This window comes from Cupressus sempervirens, chromosome 1 (genome assembly GCF_028749045.1).
Source record: "Cupressus sempervirens isolate cs-2001-9-10 chromosome 1, ASM2874904v1, whole genome shotgun sequence".
Classification (NCBI taxonomy): domain Eukaryota; kingdom Viridiplantae; phylum Streptophyta; class Pinopsida; order Cupressales; family Cupressaceae; genus Cupressus; species Cupressus sempervirens.
Genome location: NC_143118.1, coordinates 654,642,977 through 654,666,035, shown reverse-complemented (window position 1 = coordinate 654,666,035; position 23,059 = coordinate 654,642,977). Strand labels below are relative to the sequence as shown.

General features: G+C 34.7%; 1 pseudogene across 1 annotated transcript; it reads left to right on the top strand.

Annotated features, from left to right (window-relative positions):
• Positions 1–8,448: 8,448 nt before the first annotated feature.
• LOC149579592 (RAN GTPase-activating protein 2-like) lies at positions 8,449–22,540 on the top strand (annotated as a pseudogene). The gene is made up of 2 exons (XR_016352427.1): positions 8,449–10,044; positions 22,145–22,540. The product of XR_016352427.1 is annotated as an RAN GTPase-activating protein 2-like (transcript).
• Positions 22,541–23,059: the final 519 nt, after the last annotated feature.

Genomic DNA, 23,059 nt, shown 5'->3' with positions numbered 1-23,059 from the left:
ATGGCAAGGAAAGAGCACAAAAACATCATTTTTCATTTTAGAAACTGCTCTACTAGTAGCTACAACTTTTGACAAGTTTTTAACCACCAATAATTCTTGTAGAATTCTTGGTGCATTTTACCAAGCTTACTTTCAATATTTCATGTTTCCTATTTTTTTCATGAGATAGAGTCTAGTTGTAACACAATTTTTTTTTTCGAGTTGTTGATTAGTAGATTGTAGCACCAAGAGCAAGCAAAAGCATGCATAATGATTAGAACATATAGTCAGGTGACTTTTTAAATGAAAGTTTACGAGTTTTCTTTGTTTGTTTGTTTTTTTCAATTTTGAGAGATGAATATGTTTATGTTTATTGCTTTAATCTTGAGTGCAGTTATAGGTTAAGTTTCCATGTGAATTTATTTTTTGGGATTTTTAAAGTAGTTTACACAAGGACTTGTTATTTTCGAAAGCAATATAGAAATAAAAGATGAAAATATAGAAGTTTGGGATAGTACAGGGGAATGACTACCATTGAAGCATGTGGTATAATAACAAAATTAGTCTTGCTAAATATTGGTCACAAGTAATTTACCTAAAATTAATTCAATTGAGCATGTAAAGGTACACAAATATAGTACAACTAAGTTGGAAGTTGCATCTATCCAAGGGTGCTAGTAGTATTACTAACACTTCTTCTCCTTAGGTGAAATCAAAACTAGTAGCAGATGAAATAAAGGCTTTTATGATTGGTAGAATTTTCTAAGAGCCCAATTTCCTCACCAAAATTTGGAATATTGGAGGCTATAAGTGACAAATGCATGAGTGTGCAAATTTAACATACTAAAAACCTAGTTAAATTTTAGAAAATTATTGTCTTTACACTTATATAGACCTGGAAACTTAAAAATATATCTATCAAATGTAGCACCAATCATTTGTTGAAGCAATAGAGACACATCCAACAATAGTACAAAGCTCTAGCAAAGATCATCCAAACAAGTGCACAAATTTAAGGAAATATAGATGGATGAGCTAGACAGTATAAATATTGACGGATTGGAATAAAGGTATTTTAGGAGAACTCTAAAGTGAAATTTTGGGTATAAAATATGAAGTGTCAGTCAGACAAAGCTAAAAATTCAGTTTAGGTGGTAAGAATTCATGTTGTTTGAAGGATACTTCTACTTTGGAAAGAAAATATGAGATTCAAATATTTTTTCTTTGAGGGTGATTGTCCATAGTTAGGTTTAAAAATAGTAGATTTAGAAAAATAATTTTAAAACATTAACATATTGTTTTACTAGGCTGGCCCAGTCTACAGTTTAAGAGAAGCAATATGAGGTTCCTTCTCAGTCAAAATTTTTCTATGATGGAATGGTAAATGCATTCTAATATAGTTCTGCATATAAAGGGGGAATATTCTACCATATGCAGGATTTCATCATTTTAGTAACATGATTTGGTTTTTATGTGTATAAACTAGTTTTATGAAATAATAGTTGGATTTCAAGCCACTGGCTATTATGTTAATGGACAATGGTGGGAATCACAGTAATGTTGGGTCACATTCCCCATTGTAAATTTAGTTCTTAGCAGTTTACAATTAGCCCATATGTTATTTTGTTTATTCCAAAAACTCCCCCACTTCAGAATCTTTTCACACTTAAAGAAAACTATGTTGAACGTAGCCCATTTTTTGCATTGTTTTTGTTTTCTTCTATAGATGAGTTGACTTTGGAAAATATAACAAATAGAATATTTAATATCTCCACTTTCTTTTGCTCATTTTCATACAAAAATAATGAGAAATAATTTAAAAGATTAGCCACACAGAACAAGATTGACATAATATTAAACATTTATTTTAATATTTCTACATCTTTGTCATTTCTAAGCACAAATAATATCAAAACTGTGATACAATTTGGACAATCGCCTAATCTTAAATCAGTAGTATATAGCTTTAGAGTGACCCTTATGGTTTTGTTTCAAATTATATCCTTTTGTGCAACACACCAAGAGATGAAACCTATGGGAATTAGTTGCATTTCACATAATCACTTTATTAAAAACCCTAGCAGTGTGGAAATGTATCACAAAGTTGAGAAAAAAATAAAACATATCTGGTCTCTTTCAAAGTTTGCACATTGAGACACTTTTTCTGGTGCCCTAAGTGCTTTGCAAATTATCTCAAGAGGCATTGTCTCATGGAAGGGAATGACTGCAAAATTTGTAAGAAAAAAAAATTCCTCTTGAAAAAATGTTATTTAGAACACAAATGTTTAGAAAGAAAAGTGATGTGAAATTTTGTATATGTAATACCTGTGAATGAAATAATAAAATACAAAAATTATTGTGCACCTGAACAATCATTAGAAGACTTTGAATAAATTTAGAAGGACCACAATAGTTCACAAGATATTTAGGAACAATATGGAAAATACAACGTGATTCCCCTAACTTGGAGTTTTTTTTTTTTTAGTACACCATTCACTCATGACAACTGTAGTGTTAAATGAAGCATTTAAAAATATGTAGTAATCTATACATTGTTTGCATCTATCCATTTATCTTTGTCGTATTGTATCATCTTAGACTAAAAGAACATTAGAAAAATATTAATATTCTTAGTCCTTGCCTTATCTGTAAGGTAGGGAATTAATCTTCCCTGTTGTGGTCCACAAATTAAATTTTTATGACTAAACTCATGGTTTTCTAAACTTGAAAAATGATTTATTTTTAAAATATTTTTTAAACATTAATTACTTAATTTTGATTGGCTCAACCCTATTTTCTTAGGGGTAAATTTGATTTATTGATATATGAATTTCCAAAAAAATCAATTTCCAAAAACTTCTTCAAAATCTTTAGAATGTTGTTCAAAGTGTTGGAAGAAAAATCTATAGAATGTTGTTCATATTGTTCAAAGTGCTGGAAGCTTAGCTTGCCTTTGTAACAAGGGTTCATGACTTGCAAGGTATAAGGGTTGACGAATCAAAGGGTATAACTCAATCTGTATGAACAAAAGAAGTAGAGGATGACATGAATATATAGTACAACATCTTTAGCTTGGAGTGTTGTTGAACAATTCCATGCAAAAAATGTATGTGATAAAGGAAGACAAGTGCACAAATTAGAGAATTTGTTCAATTCAAACAATAAAAAATCCAACCCTGTGACTAGAACCCACATCATGAATCTAAGCTTGGCTATTTCTCCCACTTTTGCGGTCCATTCTAGGATCTGCAAGCTCCACCTATTAGTTCCATCTAGTAACTATAAAAAATAGTTTTCCCTACCAAATCTCCAATAGCCCTACTTACAAACCCCCAAAAAATGTTTGCAATCAAAACAATGATAATAATAACATCAAACATTGCGCTTTCTTTGTTGTTTCTTCATCTTCTTCTTCTCCCGACCTTTTTAGTTATCACAAGGACATCGATGTGATCCATTCTAAAAAAATATTCCTTCCTCTCACACAAACACCCCATGCTTATCTAGGTTTGTAAGAAAATCTGTGCAAAAAGAGTATGTGTACCCCTTGACTCCACAAAAAATCTATGTAAAAACACCATCAATTATGCCCTTTGCTTGTTCTCTTCACTCCTTTCAATTCCATCTGTTGTTTGCAAATTATTCTCTCAATAATCTTCTACAACAACTTGTCAAACAATAATCTTTTTTTTAGTATAATTTTTACCTCTATCGAAATGGGAGCTTGTGAATAGGGTACGAACATTAAGCATAGATAATGGTTAATGATGGAGGTGTGTGCCTCTAGATGGTGTAGAATGAGAAGACCCCTATCAAAATACAAATGAATGTTTTCAGCAGCATAGATTGACTTGACCGACTTCAATCTTTGGAAAAAGCTTTAAAATTAATTTTCTTAAGACAAACAACAAGACTATAGAAAATATCTTCTGTCAAAATTTTTCTTTGAAAAGAGATTTAAAATTAATTTGTTGAAGATAAATAACGCGATTACAAATCATGTTTTCTATCGAAATAAAAATGAATATAATGTTTTCTATAGCAGAAAATCTTTAATTTTCAATAATTAAGTTGAGAGGCTTTCTACAGTGGCAACAATCTTCAATGTAAACATTTCCCATTTTGAAAAAAATTTGACGTTCATTTACATGTCAGAAAAATAAAATAGAAGTACACTAAATATAATTATAATTAAAATCGTGAGAATTGCAGAGAGGAAATGGAAGTAAAAATGAGGCAGATCAAGGGTCTCGAATCATTTCCTCATGCCTCTTAGACTCACATAAATATGCGATGATGAAAATTATGGGATTATGAAAATAGGTGCCTCAGAAGATATCTCTCGACTTATTTTATATATATATAATATATATAAGCTAGTTGTTTATCTTTGAAAGGGGTTTTACAATTTATATGTTTACGACTAGTGATAACACCATTATCTACACAAATAATACTTTTTGTCAATACAAAAATGGAAATAATACTTTTGCGCAATAAAGAATCACTTCTTTCCAACAATTGTTCATCTTTGTGCTGGACTGACTTGATTGACATCCATCCCCAAAAGCAACTTTAAAATTAATTTTTATTTTCCTTCATTGCCGCATAATGCAATCTTAAATTGGTAAAGCACTACGGATAACAACATTACCTACACAGACGATATTTTCAGTCAAAATATAGATCAGAATACAAAGGCCAATTAGCTCGAAGATAGATCAATCGATTAGACAGGGTCACCGTGGCATATTATTATAGCGGAAGACCCCTCAGTTCTCACACACATCTATCTCATCCAAGTTGAGGACCACACAAACAAAAGGAAAGTTAGGGAGGGCGGTCTATTTCATATCAAGTGTGCGATGAGTATGAGGGTAGTGTGTCAAGTTGAGAACACAAGTTTGAGTGAGACTGGCAGTTACCCACAATTAGTTCATCATAGAATGAGAGGAATGAATACTTGGTGGTGACTAAGCTAGTCATGCTGCATGCAACTATTATAATAATTTTTTTAAGTGAACCTAAAATAAGGTATGGTATAGATTTTTTGAGGTCGGCTGATGCAAAGCTTCATGAACAAATTTATAGAGTTATATAGTATATGATTGTAATCTATATATTTTTACTTTATTTGAAGACAAGTAATCTTGTTTTTTATTTAATATTATCAATAGACGTGTATAAAATGATTACCTTATGTCTTGCAGTGTTTTAATAGTTTTAATTTCAGTTTTATTGAATTTTCTTATTTTTTCATTGGTAGGCGCTCATTTTGTAAATACTTTTAATTTTTGAGCTAATGACCAAAGAGCAATTAAAAATATATTAATGTTTCTCAATAGGTTAGGTTATAGTGGACACTCTCTTATGTTTTATTGGTTGCCTTAACAAACACATACCATAGATCTTTCCTATGAAACAAAGCTAGAAGTTTTGCAGAAAGAAGTTTTGAGTTCATGAATCAATTGCCCATGGCAGCCACAATGATTGAGGTTAGCCTTTTTGCATTCAATCGCTCTGCTCTAATCAAAAAAATAAAAATCAATCTTCTCATTTATGCAAAAGACAGGGACTCTAGCTCTTTCAAAGCTCTTCTTCAATTACTTATCGTTCATTTGCTCAATTTTTTTCCCTAATCATTTTAATAAAGAAAATTGAGCAAAATTAACAAGGAACAATGAGAAAGTAAGAGAATTTTATAAAAATAAAAATAAAAATCTCAAAGTGTCACAAACTATAGAATTTTTTTTTAACGGGATTTTATAAGAAATAATTATTGTGTGTGAGCTAATGGAAAACATTGGTCTCTGGAGGCACCGGCTATGGTGCAACTTATTTGCACCGTGGAAAGCCGGGCCTATTTCTGCTTGTTAGATGTCGTGCTCTTACTCGATATCTGCTGCATGACAACTGACGTCTTAAGTTTTTTGTTTTGTTTTGTTTTTTTTAAATTTACTTATATATTAATTATATATTAATGCAACTATATAATAATTATAATGTTTACTTATATATAATGTAACTATATAATAATTGTACAAACTTAATGTTTACCTATATATTAATGTATGAACAATACGATGTTCGTACATTAAATAGTAAGTTTGTATTAAAGTTTTTTTTTTTTTTTTTTTCTATTAATATAAGAGGATCAAAAAACAATTGAACCAGAGAGTTTACAGAGTATCAACAAGGAGGTCTAGCCTCCATACGACAGTAGAGAATCAAATGTACAATGACATCAAAACATGAGGATTAACCAACTAATGTAAGACATCAAAATGAACATCCATCCAGGTAGTCCAGCCGAGTGGAACCTCCATCCAAACAATGTTTTTGTGCTCTTGAATTTGAGTTAATATGAGCAACTCTTCTTTTCTAGCATTAACATTCTTCTTGATCTCCCTGTTTAGTCTTTTACACGCTTGATCAAAAGCACGCAGGTCATCCAACGTTCTTCTGCATTGATATCCATGTTTCAGCTCATAGTAGAGGAAGATAACATGACCATCTTCCAGGAATCTCTTCAACTTGTCTTTCTCAATCAACATAGTGGCCTGAACCTGTAAGAAAAAATTAAAATGTGTGAGTTTTCGAAAAAACTCAATAAGAACCCTCAACTTACCTTGGTACCTCTCCTCGTTCCTGCATTTCCTAATCTGCCAGAGGATGTTAGAGGACAACATATTCCAAAAAAGATTTGAATCCTTATGAAGACCAGCGATATGATAAGTAACAATGTCAATAATAGTAATATTAATAGGATAAATAATACCAAACATTTTCCAAATCTGTTTAGCAAAAATACAGTCAAATAAAATGTGTCTACCAGCATGAGGAAGCCTACAAAGGCTACATATATCAGAATCGACATGAACTCTTTTAACAGGAAGCCTATTCAACATAACAAGCCATTTAAAACATTTAATTTTTGGTTCAATAGGAGATTTCCATATGTAATCAATTTTTTTTTTTTTCAAACACTAGCTTCAAAAGAAGAGTACTAAACATTATTAACATGCTAAATGATATCTTTATTCTGATCAATAACTCTGTAAATATTCTTAGCTTTAAGGTTAGCCATGACAACTCCATCTGACCATTTACATTTAAGATGCTTATGGGAATCAACAAAACAAACATTAGGCAGACCCTTAAAGGCTTGAATAATCATGTCATACTTCCTTTTGAGCTCATCCCACAGAGTGAGGCAATCTTGCTCAAAGAGATCAACAAATTGATTTAAACCTTTCTTGGCCCAAGACCTGGCAGAGCATCCTTGGGACAAGGCTAGGGGTTTGCCATTAAGGTGGAGATTCCACCAAATGGATCTTTCACCATGGAGTAGATTTTTACTGTAACAGTCCTTGTTGGTGATAAATTCCCTGACATGGTCCCAGACCTTCCAAATAGATTTGAACACCACAGAGCTTTGGACGATGACAGGGAAGTATCCAACAAGGAGATCAAAAAAAGGGAGGTTCTTCCAAGACCTAGCTTTCTTAGGACAACCTCTTTCAATGTTATGTCTAATAAGCAAGTTTTGCTTTTTACTTAACTTCTAATGTTAAATATATCTTCTATAAAATAATTTACTGAAATGCTAATATTTTTTTTGTATTTTGTTAATAAGTAATAAAAAATAAAAAAATGTTTTAGTAATGAAATTGAAATTTTTATATTATATTTTAAAAATAAATTAGTATTTAAATTTATGTATTCAAATGATAAAATTTTGTATGCATATAATTTCTAGAAAATATAATTTGGATAAAATAAATATGATAAAATATTAAAAATAAATATAATAAATTAATTTATTCTTTTATAATTTTCAACTAATCAAACTTAAAATGTTTAATTTAATGCACTTATTAATTATCTATATTATATTTCAAAACAATATTGTTTTGCTTTCTTTTCTTTTCATCTTAAATTTTTGTATTTTTGAAATCAAAATAAAAGAAAAAGCATAAGAAGGAAATAAATTGTATATAATTCTATTAGAAGAATTAAAGAAAAGTTACTACTATTTAAAAATTATTATTTATTTAAATTATTATATAATACTAATATTAAAACTTATTTAATAGTATATAATATTAAAAAATTATAATATGTTTAGAAATGGGTGAAGTTAGATTTCTTTATTTAAAAAATATAGTTTTGAATTCAATTATAAAAATAATTTTCTTAAAAATCTTCTAAATATTTATAATATAATATATTAAAAATAACTGTCGTAAATTGAAAAGTATATTATATCACTGCAATTCTTAAAAACAGCTATCATAATTTCTAATATTATATGTAACTTTTTTATTTTAATATAATATAAAAACTTCAATTTTAAAAAACTAGTAAGATTTAAATATTAACAGAACATTTATTTATTTCAAATATTAAAATTAAAACTTATTTTAAAAACTAAAAAAAAAAAAAACCAAAAAGGATCCGGAGTAAGAGCCGGTGCCTATACTTTCCAGGGTAACTAGCGGATTCAATTGAAATTGAAGTTGCCAGGTTTTGACACAACACACGCGCTCAAGACAAGGGTTCGGCTTCTGTGTCTGCTTTGATCCTTCACAAGCCCTCGAAACCTGATGGATGCCCTTGAGCGTGAACCCCTTGCCGAGACAAAAGACTGTAACGTCAGGGAAGCATTCCCTGAAATAGTTGAAGATAAAGAAACTGTTTTTGATATGTCGACAGAGGGAAAAGAACTTCTTGATGACTTTTGGGCCAGGGAGCTCTTCATGCCATTAGAAAAACCCGGGAATTCTTACACCAAGATCGTCTTTGGCAACCAAAGTTTTGGAGTGGAGGCAGCCCGTGTTGCAGAAAGAGCCCTGAAGAGTGTTCAGAAAACATTAAAAGATGTGGAACTTCTTCATTTTTACTTTGAGAGATCCGAGGCTGAGGCACTTCAGGTTGTGTCAATACTTGCATCTGCTTTCCCAAGGGTGCGCGCTGAGATCCTTGTGTCTTGAGCTAGTTCAACTGGGAGAGAAGGGCCTCCGTGCTTGTGAGCCGCTCTTGAAATCTCAGAAGATGCTAGAAGAATTGGAATTCTGGAGGACTGCCATTTCCTTACAATCTGCTAGAGACATTTGTGAGTTTCTTCCATCCGTTAAAATGATTAAGCATTTGCGTTTCTGTAACAACTTTATAGGAGATGATGCAGCAGAGGAACTTTCAGTGCTGGTTAAGAAATGCATTGCCCTGGAGAATTTCCGATTCTCCGGAAGTTGGGTAGGAACCCGAGGTGCTAAAGCTTTAGCAAGAGCTTTGGGGCAAGGCGGCGGGTTGAAAACGCTCGATTTAAGCGAGAACAGGTTTGGCCCAATCGGTGGGGTTGCTCTGAGCGAAGTCATACCTAACCATCTAGGTCTTACTGAAGTTATCTTCGACAACATGCATTTTGAGGATGAAGGGGCCATTGCCATTGCCGACAGCCTCAAGGATGCAGCTCCATCTCTAAGAGTTCTTGCGGTTAGAGGAAATTATATCACTTCAAAAGCAGCTCCAGCTTTAGCGAAATGCCTTGCTGTAAAGAACTTGCTAACTATATTATATTTAGGAGACAATCTACTCCGGGATGATGGATCAGTTTTAATATGCAGAGCCATTTCGGAAGGTCACGAGCAACTTAAAGAACTTGATTTGTGTGAAAATGGTTTGACTGTTACTGGGGCCGAGGCTGCTACGGAAGCTGTTGCAAACAAACCCGATTTCAGTCGGCTTGAGCTTGCTTTAAATTTGATTGATCATCCAGGAATCGCGCACATCCGACATGTGCTGAGAAAAGCTATTAAGGGTGATTCTGTACTTGCAAATACAGATGTCATGGAATTATTGTACAACTCGTTTGAGTTTAAGGAGAAACTGATAAAACTGGAAGTGAGGCATCCCATAAAACGGAAAGTGAAGCATGACAGTGATAAAGACACTGAATCAGAGAAGAAACTCCGCAAACAGAAGGACGTATGGCATCAGGACAAAGTAGGGCGATCTCCGATGTTAAACCCGCCAAGCAGCTCCGTAGTTTATTAGCAACCACAGGTAATTTCACATTAGCTTCACAGTCTTACGAAGCTCCACTTCAATCTGAAGTTACGAGCTTATCATACGAACTTGAGATTTCCTAGTTTTTGCTTATTCAATTCGTCACACAATGAACAAATTGGTGAATGCTGAACTGTGGCAAACGAATTTGAAGTTGAATTACTAATTTTCCTTCTGGTGTTTGTAGAACTGTACGGAGGCCTAAAATCTGCTTTGCACTTTCAATACCGGATAAAAGTATATTTCATTTTCATATGTTTTGCTGAAATGTGATCATCATCACCTGTTCCCGACCTTCATTTTCATTCAAACGTCATTCAGCTTAGGTATTACAATTAACCGTCTGGGCTGTAGTTTTCGATCAGTCTATTCAAATGAAAATATATAATACCTAGTTAGGAAAAAGTAACGTACATGATTGACTGAGCTGCCCCACTTTTCAAAACTGATTAAAATGGTGATGAATTGCCCTAAAAATCTCCGCGCTTGTGGTACTGAGAATAAATTAGAAACAAGCTTTATAATTTGGAAAACCATTGCTCTATTTTATTCTGGATTCTGCAAAGGTTTAGGGGAGCACCAACTGCTAGATGACTTGCTTCCATACATTTCAGCTTGCTTTATACTTTTAGCTTTCTAATGCCTGAGTTCTACATCATTCTTTTTTTCTATTTCATATCAATTAATAACATATGAGGTGTTACGTCAAAGATCAAAAAATATAACAGCATCTTCGATTGTTTCACTGTCCCAGAGCAGCATATCGGGTTACAAAATTACATACTTCTAAGGCTTTTTAAAGACAAGAGCATCTAGATTATTCTCAGCGAAATCCGAGGGTAAACTCTGATCATTATCTGTATCATTGGAGTCAGGAGAAATGATATTGAGGCCAATGACTTCATCATCTCTATATCCTTGCTTAGAGTTCAGTGTTGAAGTTACACCATTTGGTCTCCATTGGCCTGACTGTTTCAGCTGCTAAATGACTTCCGCAAGTGTGACCTGAAATTCCTCCTCAGCTTCATTGTGGTGTATCGGTAAGCAATGTCTCCCTTCTCAATTGTATTCTTTCCTTCATGCAGGACCTGCAAGAATTTGCTTTCCTTCATCTTGATCACATTACTAACCTGCAAGGCAACATCAAGATGAATCAGTCTCCTGAGAGACTCAGTAAGCTTCCTTCCTTCCCTGCAAGCACATCATTATTCCGAGCCTTCTAAATAATCCACAATATAGCAGTACAAAGGATGGACCAGAGTGTGTTCGAATTTGCTGCTATTAATGTGTCCTGAGATAATATTTAATGCTGTGAAGTCTTATAAAAGGTGTGACCAAACATCTCCCAAATGTCAGAGGCAAATAAGCAATTAAAAAAGTATGCATCATCGATTCAGAGCATCTTTAGACAGAGCATGGATTAGGATCACCCCTGGGCTTTTTAAAGGGCAATTTATGGAGCAGGAATTAATAAAAGAACCAGAAATTTTGGGTTCAACAGGTCTGATCCAAAAGTTGGAAAAGTATTTGCTCCAATCAGACTGCTGAGCATCAAGGAGCCATTCAGAATTGACATGCGGGATGATGTCTAGGTTGAAAATAAGCAAGTTGTATATGTACCTGGATTTTAACAAGGTGGAGAGGAGTGTTTTCAGGCCAAAATAGCTGGAAAGAGCAACTCTCAGGGGAGCAACAACCAACAACAGGGCCAAGACAGTTAAGGGAGGTTGGAAGGATGAAATATGTTCTCCATTGGGAATTCGGGATAGATATCCAGATCCAAACTCACTTTGTCCCATAGGATGAGCTTGCCTTGATGGAAGATATCATGAAAGGCATTGATACCTTATTCAACCCACTTCCTAGATGGGCACTCCTGAAGCAATGCAAGGGGTTTGCCTCCATGCCTGAGATTCCACCACACCAACTTCTTACCACATACTAACCTTTTCCTTCTGTTGTGCCAGCCTCGGAGAAAAGTTGTCTAACATATTTCCAGCTTTTCCAGATAGATTTGAATACATTGGAACCTTGCACCACTATATTGGTTTCCATGGACAGTATATCTGTGTAGTCAAGTTCGCTCCAAACCTTGGATCTACTAGGATGGGCCCAGGATAGGTTATGCCTAATTAATACTTTCCATGGTTCTCAAACTGTGGTTGCTTTTGCAATCCATTTAACTGGTAATGCAATACCCTGTGTTCTCAGATACTTAAGGCCTAGATCTCCTATACTTTTGTCTCTGGTTCGCCATTCCCAGGACACAACATGTATCTTTTTGTTGTCTTTACCATCTGATCAGAGGAAGTCTCTGATGACTTTTTGAATGAAACTGAATTGGTGTTGGTTAAATAACCAAGCAGAGGAGAAATAAATGGAGTAAGAGGAGAGAATCTTCTGACACACTTGGACCTTGCCTGCAAAAGAGATTTAATTGCTGTTCCAGCTATTCAATTTCTTTACAATCCTCTCGTTAAACCAGTTCCACATCTCATTGATTTTGGGGTTAACAGCAAACGGTATTCCCAAATATTTGACAATGTGATCTGGATCTCCCTATTCAAATCCTTATTTGCTTCACCAATTTGGAGGATTGTTATCCCGGCCCAACATAATAGACTTGGACAGGGATATTTTGCTACCAGAAGCTACACATGATAGATCCAGTTTATTCATGAGGCATTCTCAGTTGTATTCTTCAAGATACAAGAATAGAGGTGTAATCAGCAATTTGAGTATTGGAATCCTCATCCTTGTTATGGAGACTGATACCCTTTAACCTAGGAGATAAGGAATCATCCCTAAGGAGGTGATTGAGGGAGTCTGCAGCAATGGCAAAAAGGTGGATGGGGGGGTGCAATGAGCATCCTTGTCTGATAGATCTAGTTAACTCAAAGGACTCTGATCTTAGCCCATTGACCTCGATAGCCGCCATGACACCATGCAGAAGAATTCAAACCATCCTACAAAAGTGAGTGGGGACTCCAAGAGCTTCCAACATCATATGAATGTACTTCCATTTTATCCTATCATAGGCTTTTTTGTACTCAATAAGCAACATTCCTCCCTATTGTGCATGTTAAGATTTGCCTAGAAATTAGGATAGACAACAATAAGATCATAGACAATACAAAAGATTCAATACATTTATCTTGGAAAACCCTTCCACTTGAAGTGAAAAACCCAACCACACCAGCAAAATATCTCATTCATTGATAATAAAAATGATTAAGTACAAAGCTTTCACTTGATAATCATTACAATACACCAAGCAATCCACATAAATAGATTGCGTCTAGACTCATCATCTTACAGATGAAGGTCTCATCAAATCCCAATTGCAAAACCCGTCATATGTCCAAGTATTCAACACTTCATACTTATATATGAATGCCTCTTTGTATGATGTATGAGACATGTCTTTTAATATAATATTATTTTAAATATTATCACAAAATGTCTTCTTCAGCTGAAGATGACCATATGGGTCATAACAAACACAAAAAAATCATAGATAAAGATCTCTAATGCAGTTACAATCTTCAACACTTGCTCTTAGCAAGAGAGAGATCTTTAGTAAGGCAGGCACACATAGCCGCAAGCAAAGATGATACATCACATAACACATTTTATCTCAGCATAACATGTTACTTCATAAGCACATAAAAATAAAGTCATGAAGTTACACGCATGACTTTTACCATGCCTACTCGTAGAGGGTGATGCACCCTATCTACTCGCAGGGATAAAATGAGGGTTTTCACCTCAACCTTCTCTCGGAGAAGAATGTATTTCCACCATGCATACTTGCAGAGGGTGGAACGAGGGCTTGCACCTCAAACTTCTCCCAGAGAAGAATGCATTTCCACCATGCCTACTCGCAGGGGGTGGTCCACCATACCTACTTGCAGAGAGTGGACAAGGGCTTTCACCTCAAACTTCTCACAGAGAAGAATGCATTTCTACCATGTCTACTTGGAGAAGGTGATCCATCATCCTACTCACAGAGGCTAGAACAAGGGATTTCACCTCATACTTCTCTCATAGAGAAGAACACATTATAATAATGTGGCTTTCTCTACGCAAAAAAGAACATCAACCACTATGGGACAAAATTATTGAGTCTTTACAGTTTGCATAATATGGTCATATGTAACGGCATGAAAATGTTGCCAAAATTTGGATTTATTAGGTGCAAAATTTACAATGGTTTTTGACTATATTATATGCTCCCAAGATCACATCACAAGAATAAAAGAGAGAGAGATAAGAGAGTGCCCTATAGAACCAAAATCAGACCACAACCCATTTTTTCGAAAATTGGTATATCACGAGAAGTAGTAGGAGGAAGAAGAAACTCGTCTCAAACAAAAGGGATCCCCACAAGGTAGAATCCTAATGAACAAAGAAAATCATAATTTTTTTAAGGAGGCTCTTAAAAGGCCGATTGAGAGTTCAAAAATTTTTGTGGATCACACAGAACAACAAATAGTAAGCAAGGGCACCTTAGTTCCTCTAATCCACAAGGCCTTAGAGAAATGTAAAAGAACCAAACCCAAGAAAGAGACTAAAACTTGAATAGAATGTTCTGGGAGCATAATCTGGAAAACCAACCAGCATCACTAGGAAGAGTTCTAAAAGACTTTTCCAACGATATAAATAATTCCCATATTGGAGATCGGATGCTCAAGACATGTCTCTCAGAATGCAAAATAGAACCCCTGATTTTGATAGCAGAAAAAGGCATCAAAATTGGAAAATAACTGTAAAGAAACACTGGTGAAATAACGAAGAATATGAAAAATTCTCGAAAAGAGCTTTCCAATGCTTTTTGCGGATCTAAAAACAATGCTAAAATGAGTAAGTTATGCCCCCTGGAAGGTAGAAAGCATCATTTAACTTCAAACGAAAAACCCAGACACAAAAATGGAATTTTTTTCAAAAAAATTCAGAATGGATCCAACAGACCCTTGTTCTCGCTTTCTTCAAAATACTAAACAAGCTACAACAGATCCGACTTTGATACCGTGAAGGATTTAAGCAATAAAAATCCAGAAAACCCAAAGAATACCTACATGCAAGAACCTGTCACAGAGAAGCAAAGACAGAGAAGGCAAGGGTTTGGCTCTGTAAATATGAGAAGATTGTATTTTCAGAATAAAGAATGAATAAGATTACAAAAGATCAATCCTTATAAAGGAGATAGAAAAATCCCTAAAAGGGAAAAACCTAAAGGAACTAAAAGCAAATTAACATTAACTAATAGAAAATTAATGTTCAATATATAAGAATAATTATTATATGTGATGCATGTGTTTGAGAAATCTTAAGAAGGAAGTAAAGGTGATTTAACCAATGTGGCTAAATTTAACCTTTACTATAATAGTTTTCATGGAATCTCTCAACATGACACTAAGAGAGAAATTTACTCATTGTTAATAATCATGGAATCACTCAATATGACATATTTGTAAGACTCGCTACGAAGCCTTTAATCACATACTCTCTCAACGAGAACTATCATAGAATCTCTCAATTTGAAATCCAACTCCCATCACAGAATCTCTCGATGTGATGATATCATGGATTCTCTCTACATGATGTTCACTATCGCATAGTGAGAGTGTTATCATAGCTGATCTTACAATCTCATTTATTCACGTAACAATAGAAATAGACACAATAAAATAAAGACTTAATTCCATCAAAGTCTCAAAGTTTACAAATACTAGAAGCATCACAATCATATATGAGAATTAAGGGGGTTTCGTAAGTGCTTCCTCTTAATTATGAAGCCTCCCTTTGAAGCTAAAATCTCCCTTTGGAGCTATAATCATTATCTTGTTGCATTCTGCAACCAAGAGAGATTATTAAAATCAACTATCAATGCTAAAAATAATCTCTTTCAAGCAATATAACCTAAGTTACCGATTCGGATGTGTATTCTGGAGCGGATTCCGGAAGCGGATACTGGATGTGGGATTTTTTTTTTAGGATGCGAATGCGGGAGGAAACATATATATATATATATATATATATATATATATATATATATATATATATATATATATATATATATATATATATATATATATATATATATATATATATATATATATGAGTGTTTCGGGATTCTACAAGTCCGAGGTAGAGGCGGCCTTCCCGAGGGAATGGCCTCTGGACTTGAACTCGACTGAGTTTTGGTAGAGTCCAGGGACTTGCCGAGTCCCGAGCCCAGGACTCTCGAATTTTTTTCTTTAAAGATAGAGATTTCTGGAAGGTGTTTTTTTTCAAGTGTATATTAATTCTAAAAATGATGTTGTGGGGCTCATTGCCAATATTGGTTATTATCTGGGTCTCATTATGAAGAAGTCGCATTCGGCATTATAGAGTTCAGTAATGTTGTACAGATAATTTCAGATTTACATATATTTGTGTTAGAATTCTATAATGATGTATATGAGTTTTTTTTTTTTTTAAAGACTTACGTGTTCATGAATGTTAAAACTCTTTAGTGTTGTACATATAGTCATAAACTTTCAGACTTTGTACATGTGTTGCTGGCCATGTCCTTGATCATTTTCTTCGCAAAAAATTGTACGCCAACTATAATTGTTATTAAAAGACTTATCTCTGCAACCTTGTGCAGTTCTGCCTCTCTACCATTGTAATGTTGTAGATGCTTTTCCTTTCCTTTACTGTTATGATAGGAAAACTTCTCCCGAATATACAGAGCAATATTGATTATTGAACAAAACATAATGAATCTCATACAATATGACATACTTTCTTATTAAGAATGACATTCCACGAATCACAGACTCAACAAGAAACTATCAAAAACATATATTCTAACGTCAGGACAGTAACATGGATAACTGACAGAGAGAAAGAAAGGGCACATTGACTCACTATGAAAAATGGCAAACTCCAGAAATATGGCTAATGCTACCATAGAAAGAAAATACATAAAGATAATAAATTTTTCCATTACCCAAAGATGACAGTATAGAGAAAAAAATGACAATCGAAGAAGAACAGATTATCGGCACTTAGCAATATAAAAACTGACCATACAATATTCAATCATCAATGAATTATGGCACAAGGAAGAAAACACCAAGTGACCACCAAATATTAAAACACGACAGAGCAAAAAAGAAGGAAACATTGATTCATGAAGCAAGATAACAATTTATAACCTCAGGATGCTAAAATTAAAAACTCCAGCATGAAAATTATACACACACGGTACCAGGTTGGAGAAACATAAGACGTCGACAACTAAACAGAAAAGAAATATAGATTCTTTGTAGTAAATAGAGGGCTCACCTTACCTTTTCACTTACACTAGAAGCCGTTAAGAGAAACTCATCTCGGTTTTGAGGTCGAACCTATCTTTGGCGATCAAAGAGATCCAATTCAAGACTCTATTGGCAATAGGCAAGAATGCACTGATGGAAGTATTGTCATTAATGTTAAAGGTACAATTGGGAAGTTGTCATTGATGTCAGAGGAGTTGGAATCAATTGTTCACAAGATATAAGAAACATATACTACTAAGTGAAAAGATCAGAAAAACTAAGTATAAGACAACTACAAAGACAAGGAACGACAAGCAAAGGATTAAGCAGACAAGAATGCTATTAAACAAGAAAAGAAATAATTACCATTCATTACCACCAATGTGATGTTAGAAATATGATATTGTTGCCTACAATATGAATAGATATAAAGGAATATATATGAATTGTTGCCAGCAATATGAATAGATGTGAGTGGATTGTGCAATAAATTAATAGCATGTCATCAGATGAATAAGGAAATTCGTATTTGCTTATTCTCACACAATGTCATGACTTGAGGTGGAAGCCATGACTGAAGTATTGTGTTTATGTGATAGCCCAACATATGTGTTAGAAATACTTAGATAAAACATTATAAAGCCTACCATTTCAGTGTGAACACAGAAGGATAAGAAAGGAATTGCATGTGGGAAGTGAAATGGAAATTGAAACTTCTGAACTCGTCACGAATGAATATTATAATGTGATCATGGACAGTAATAGATAAGCATCTCCAGCATTTAGAGGGCCAAGACCAAGTAACCAAAAATAGAAGTGGTAATGGTGCTGTGAAAGATAGCAGAGCAGTGGTATAATATTTACATAGATAATGTTGGTGATAAGTAATCCCTCCAAGCAAAATGTGAAGGAAATGATCTAACCACAATTAGAATATAGTGAGAATATAGACCATGCCAGCTATGGAAGATAATAAAAAAGTTTACATTTAATATCAAAGGCTGGGAAGTAGTGATACACCAAGACTTTATGATTCAATGGCAATGATATAAATTTTAATAATGAAAGATGAATATAATAAAAATACAAAATGTATTATTTAAGAAATGATACATCTATTCATATATGAAAATTCACATCCTTCTATACGGAAGATATAAAATAGAGATGTGTTATTTTAAAAACTATGGCTGAAGAAAAGAGTAATGAATGGAATAATGAAATATATAAATGGTAGGGAAGAGAGAATGTAAGGAAAGTTACATATAAGGAATATGAAAGTGCATGGAAAGAAAGAAGAGCTGTGAATAGTGTTGTATGAAGAAGATTTTAGAATTGAGAGTATTTGAGTGCGCTGAAAAGAAAGGTGAACATATATAATACATATATATCTATCAATTTGATATATAAATCCTTGCTTTTTGATGGATGTATCTCCAAGGTTGGGGATCAGTTGAATCCAAGTGGAGATAGGTTGGTGATATGAGAGAGTAAAAGGAGGAACCCTCAAACAATTCTCATATGGGGCAGGGGGACAACTGAAAAGCGAATTGTTCATATAAAATCTATCGAGTCTGTAGTAAATCCGTTTGTCTCCAGTTTGGAAATTGGACCAGGTAAACCAAATTCCTTTGGATTCACTCTTTTTGTCTACTAAGGGTCAAAGATTCAGCTTGCTAACCATCCTGCTCCAGAAGAATAGTTCATTGTCTTTCCATTCAAGGTTAAGTCCGCCATACTTGTCTTAGGGTCTCTCTACCATGTTAAAATTGCTAGCGATGACCCAAGGTATATTTTCTAGGTCTATCATCCATTTCTATAGATCAATCCTCTTATTATAATCATTTGGGGCATAAACTGAGCAAATGCCAAATTCATTGCTATGAACAAGGAATCTCATCCAAATGACTCTACAATAGGGAAGAAAGTAGATTGGACAAATCTCCTCCATTCAGAGCCTATAAGAATAGAGGTCACTCCTTTACCTCTCCGGTGTTTGGTTGGAAAGGCAATTGCATCCTCCCAGATGCATTTCAAAGTGATGTCACGGGCAAAGCCAACTGCTTTAACCTCTTGCAGCATAAGGATATCCAAGTCTTTAAGTAGGTTTAGGAGTCTCTTCACAACATATTTTCTATCAGAGAACTCCAGTTCTCTGACATTCCAGAAGGCATAGTTCAGCTTCATTAGTATATCAACTTACTCATATGTCTCCACTGGAGCTTGAAAGCTCTTAAAACAATGTGGAAGCTTATTTCTTGGGGTTTTGGAAGGCTTAGGATTACCACTGAGGAGAGGTGGCCTACCTCTTTTCCTTCTAATTATCACAATGTCAACAAACTCCATAGGGTCATTCTTGTTAGGATTTCTAGCCTTTTTGTTTGTCACCTAATTCAAGTTGAGGAGAGGAATTTCCCTCCCCTTCTCCTCTGACCTGATCAATGTCTTTCAAGATTACTTGGGGGACGAAGGCAGGGAGAGCTTTGTATTGGAAGGCAGGGCGAGTATTGTAGGATGATCAGAGGGGTTCCCATGTGAAGAGGTGATGAGAGATGATATTTCCCATTTGGGTGGGGGACTGGTTTTAGATTTCTCATCTTTCAATTTTAGTATTTCCAAGGCAAGTTGTTGGGCATTTTGCATAAAAGGTCTCGACTGGTTACTTTTTTGGCTAGACCAAAGTCTAGGTCATGAGCATCAGTGAGTTTTCCCAATTTCTTCGAGATATCCACACTTGACTAAGGAGCATGGGTTTTTTCAAATTGTTCCTTCAATTTTTCAAGACAGGCACTGATGGAAGCAAAGTCTTTCAACCATTGCCATGCTGGGTGGGGGGGTGTGGGGGGTTCTTGCACTTTGGGGTCATGATGAGAGGCTGAACCCTGAGAGTTGTATTTGGGTATGGCTGGATTAACATTAGCTTGGTTGCCACCAGAGCTTGAGATAGGTTTCAGCAGGGGGGAGGGGCAGGGGCGGGAGGAGGACATTCTTGTTTCTTGAGGCCTTCCTATAAACATAACAACCAATAACACCTCCCAAGAAGGTAACAGGGCAACTAGTGGGTAAATCTCCAAGGTCGAAGTGAAGGGTTTCAGGCATCTCAATGCCAGGATTAAGTACTACAAGCAGTCTTATGTCTGCATTATGGATTAAAACATTAGACCGATCAATCTTCAAAACTTACCGACTGGTTCGAGGGTACTAGGGAGTAGGTTCAACACATAAAGCAGGAGATTTCCAATGACCAACCATCTAGGGCTTGAAAGTGCCAAAATTTTGTTATGAGAGGCTTCAAGGGACCAAGGAATTGCTCAGAATTCACAGGGGCCAACACTCCTAAATTGTTTGTCAGTGATGGCTTTTTGGGACTTGGCATTGCAAAAAAACACAATAAACAAACCCTTTTGATGCATTCTGCAATAGTAGAAATGAAAGCCCATCTTTTGATTCCAATTTTTTTTGAAACGAATAATTCAGATATTTCTTCAATGGGATTTTAGCAATATACAAAGCAGCAAAAAAAGTAGCACACCTTTTAAGGCTAATTTTCTCCTGTTCTATTGCAACAATCATTTGAGGGTTTGGTTTAATAACAAGTTTGGGAGGGGGAAGAACCTTACCTCCATTTGTTCCATCTTAAGCAATATTTTGGGCAACGTGCGAGGAGAACTGGGCTCCTTCTGGCAGGATTCGCTCATTTTGGACCGCTTGTTTGAACGAGGGGTGTGGGGGGGTTTCCTCGTTTCCCTCCATTCACACCAATTTCAGGAGCGTTTACTGGATCCACCAGGATAATGTTTTTTGAGGCCCCAACTTTACCTTGTAGCCAACTCCATAAATGAAATCATCCACCAGGATAATGTTTTTTGAGGCCCCAAGTTTACCTTGTAGCCAATGTTTCTCTCTGAATTTAAAGACATTGCCATTAATGTCATGATGGCTACCTATTCCCTTTCTTGAAGATGCAGAGGCCATTAAGTCAGGAAGCGTTCATAGGCTTGCTAATTGTATGGACGCTCTACATGGTTGCAGAGCCTTTTTTCCTTCTCTCAACCGAGCTCTACATCATTTTAATAAGATCTCGTGTTTAATTTAATATATTTGAAGTGTTTTTTAGAATCTCTCTCCCCCTCTCTCTATGAATTGTTTTGTGTATAAAGCTTGAATTTTCTCTTTGTTGTATTCCACTTTCTTCAAAAGATTTTATTAATGAAACAATTTCTTGTATGACCATCAATACCAGATGTTGAGACTTTTGCGAACGATCATCTTTAGACGTTATTCTATCTTCACAATCAGGTTCCCTATTTTCTCATTAGGTACTGTAAAAAATGATTTCTCATTAAAAACAAAATTGATTTCTAAATTTTTTGTAATTTGTGCAAATAAACAAATAAATCAAATGTAAACTTTTCTTAAACGAATGTGAAAATCTTGTTGAGCCAATTGCAATGATGTTGTCTTTCTATTTTATATGCTAGAGTAGCTATAGTTGTTTATGCATCTATTTCAACTCACAATTCTTTATTTGTTCTACCAAAAATATGTGTTATCTATGAGCTAGAGTTCGTTTTGATTCATTATGATGGAATATATTGTTGAACAACACATAATTTCTCTTGGCTTAGAGTAAGTTACAAGATTTGGATGCAGTAACTTATAATCTCAAATAGATTTTAGTAGCTTTGCAATAATGAAAATTAGTAGTGTTTAGAGGAGCCACTTTAGTTGGAGTAATCACTTCGAGTACACTATAATGTAGATAGTGCTTATTTGCCTTTTTGTATCAGGGTGCTGATTAAACAGCGACAATGGGACTGCTGGAACTGATCATTATAATGGTGTTTTTTTTTGAGATAACGAATAATTTTTGGAACTAGATAATCATTCAGTAAGTAAAATTTATATTTCATCTTTTCTATTTGATCAACTCTATAGTTTATGCCAGTTGGAGAACACTCATTCTTTTCCACCCTTTGAATGAAACTCCCAATTAATAATGCATAGAAATGCTTAATGACATGCTGAAGTCTTTAAAATTCCTATGGATACTTGAGAATACTTCTAATGAAGATAGTGAAAGTATGTCATCGACGTTATTGTAGGGCAATTATATTTAACTATAATGCTCTGTTTTTCCTTAGTTTCTTTGGCAGCTTCCAATAAAATGCCTTTTTGTTGTTGCACCAATTAGGTACATGTGACCAAGAGGTTCTTTTTTGGCAAACTGCTACCATAGTGGGTAGCTTCTGTATAGTAATCATAAAGAAAAAGGGGTCATTACATAATTGTCTCCTTATGAAGACATATAGACTCCCAAATGCATTTTTCCCGGTGTTCCTACTTTATGGATCAGGACAATCATCCTATCACAAGCTTCTTGTCTAGGCTTAACCATGCCAAGTACTGCCCTCCCACCTGGACAGAGGGTGTTAGAGACAAGTCCATATTTCACCATCATGCACATGTTCCTGGTTCTGGACCCAAGAATTTCTCCCAAGCACCTTGATAATAGGTTCCAGTTGGCCTTCTGACCACCTTGGTATGAAAACATGTGTTCAGAGTGAGTGTCCCCGTTTTCCTCTTCATACCTGTTTCAATACCAAAAAAATTCTCTATTGCACATGTAAGCTCCATAAGACTTTGAAAAAATATTACTTTATTAACAAAATAATAATATTGTGAGAATTGCTCCTCTCTATCAG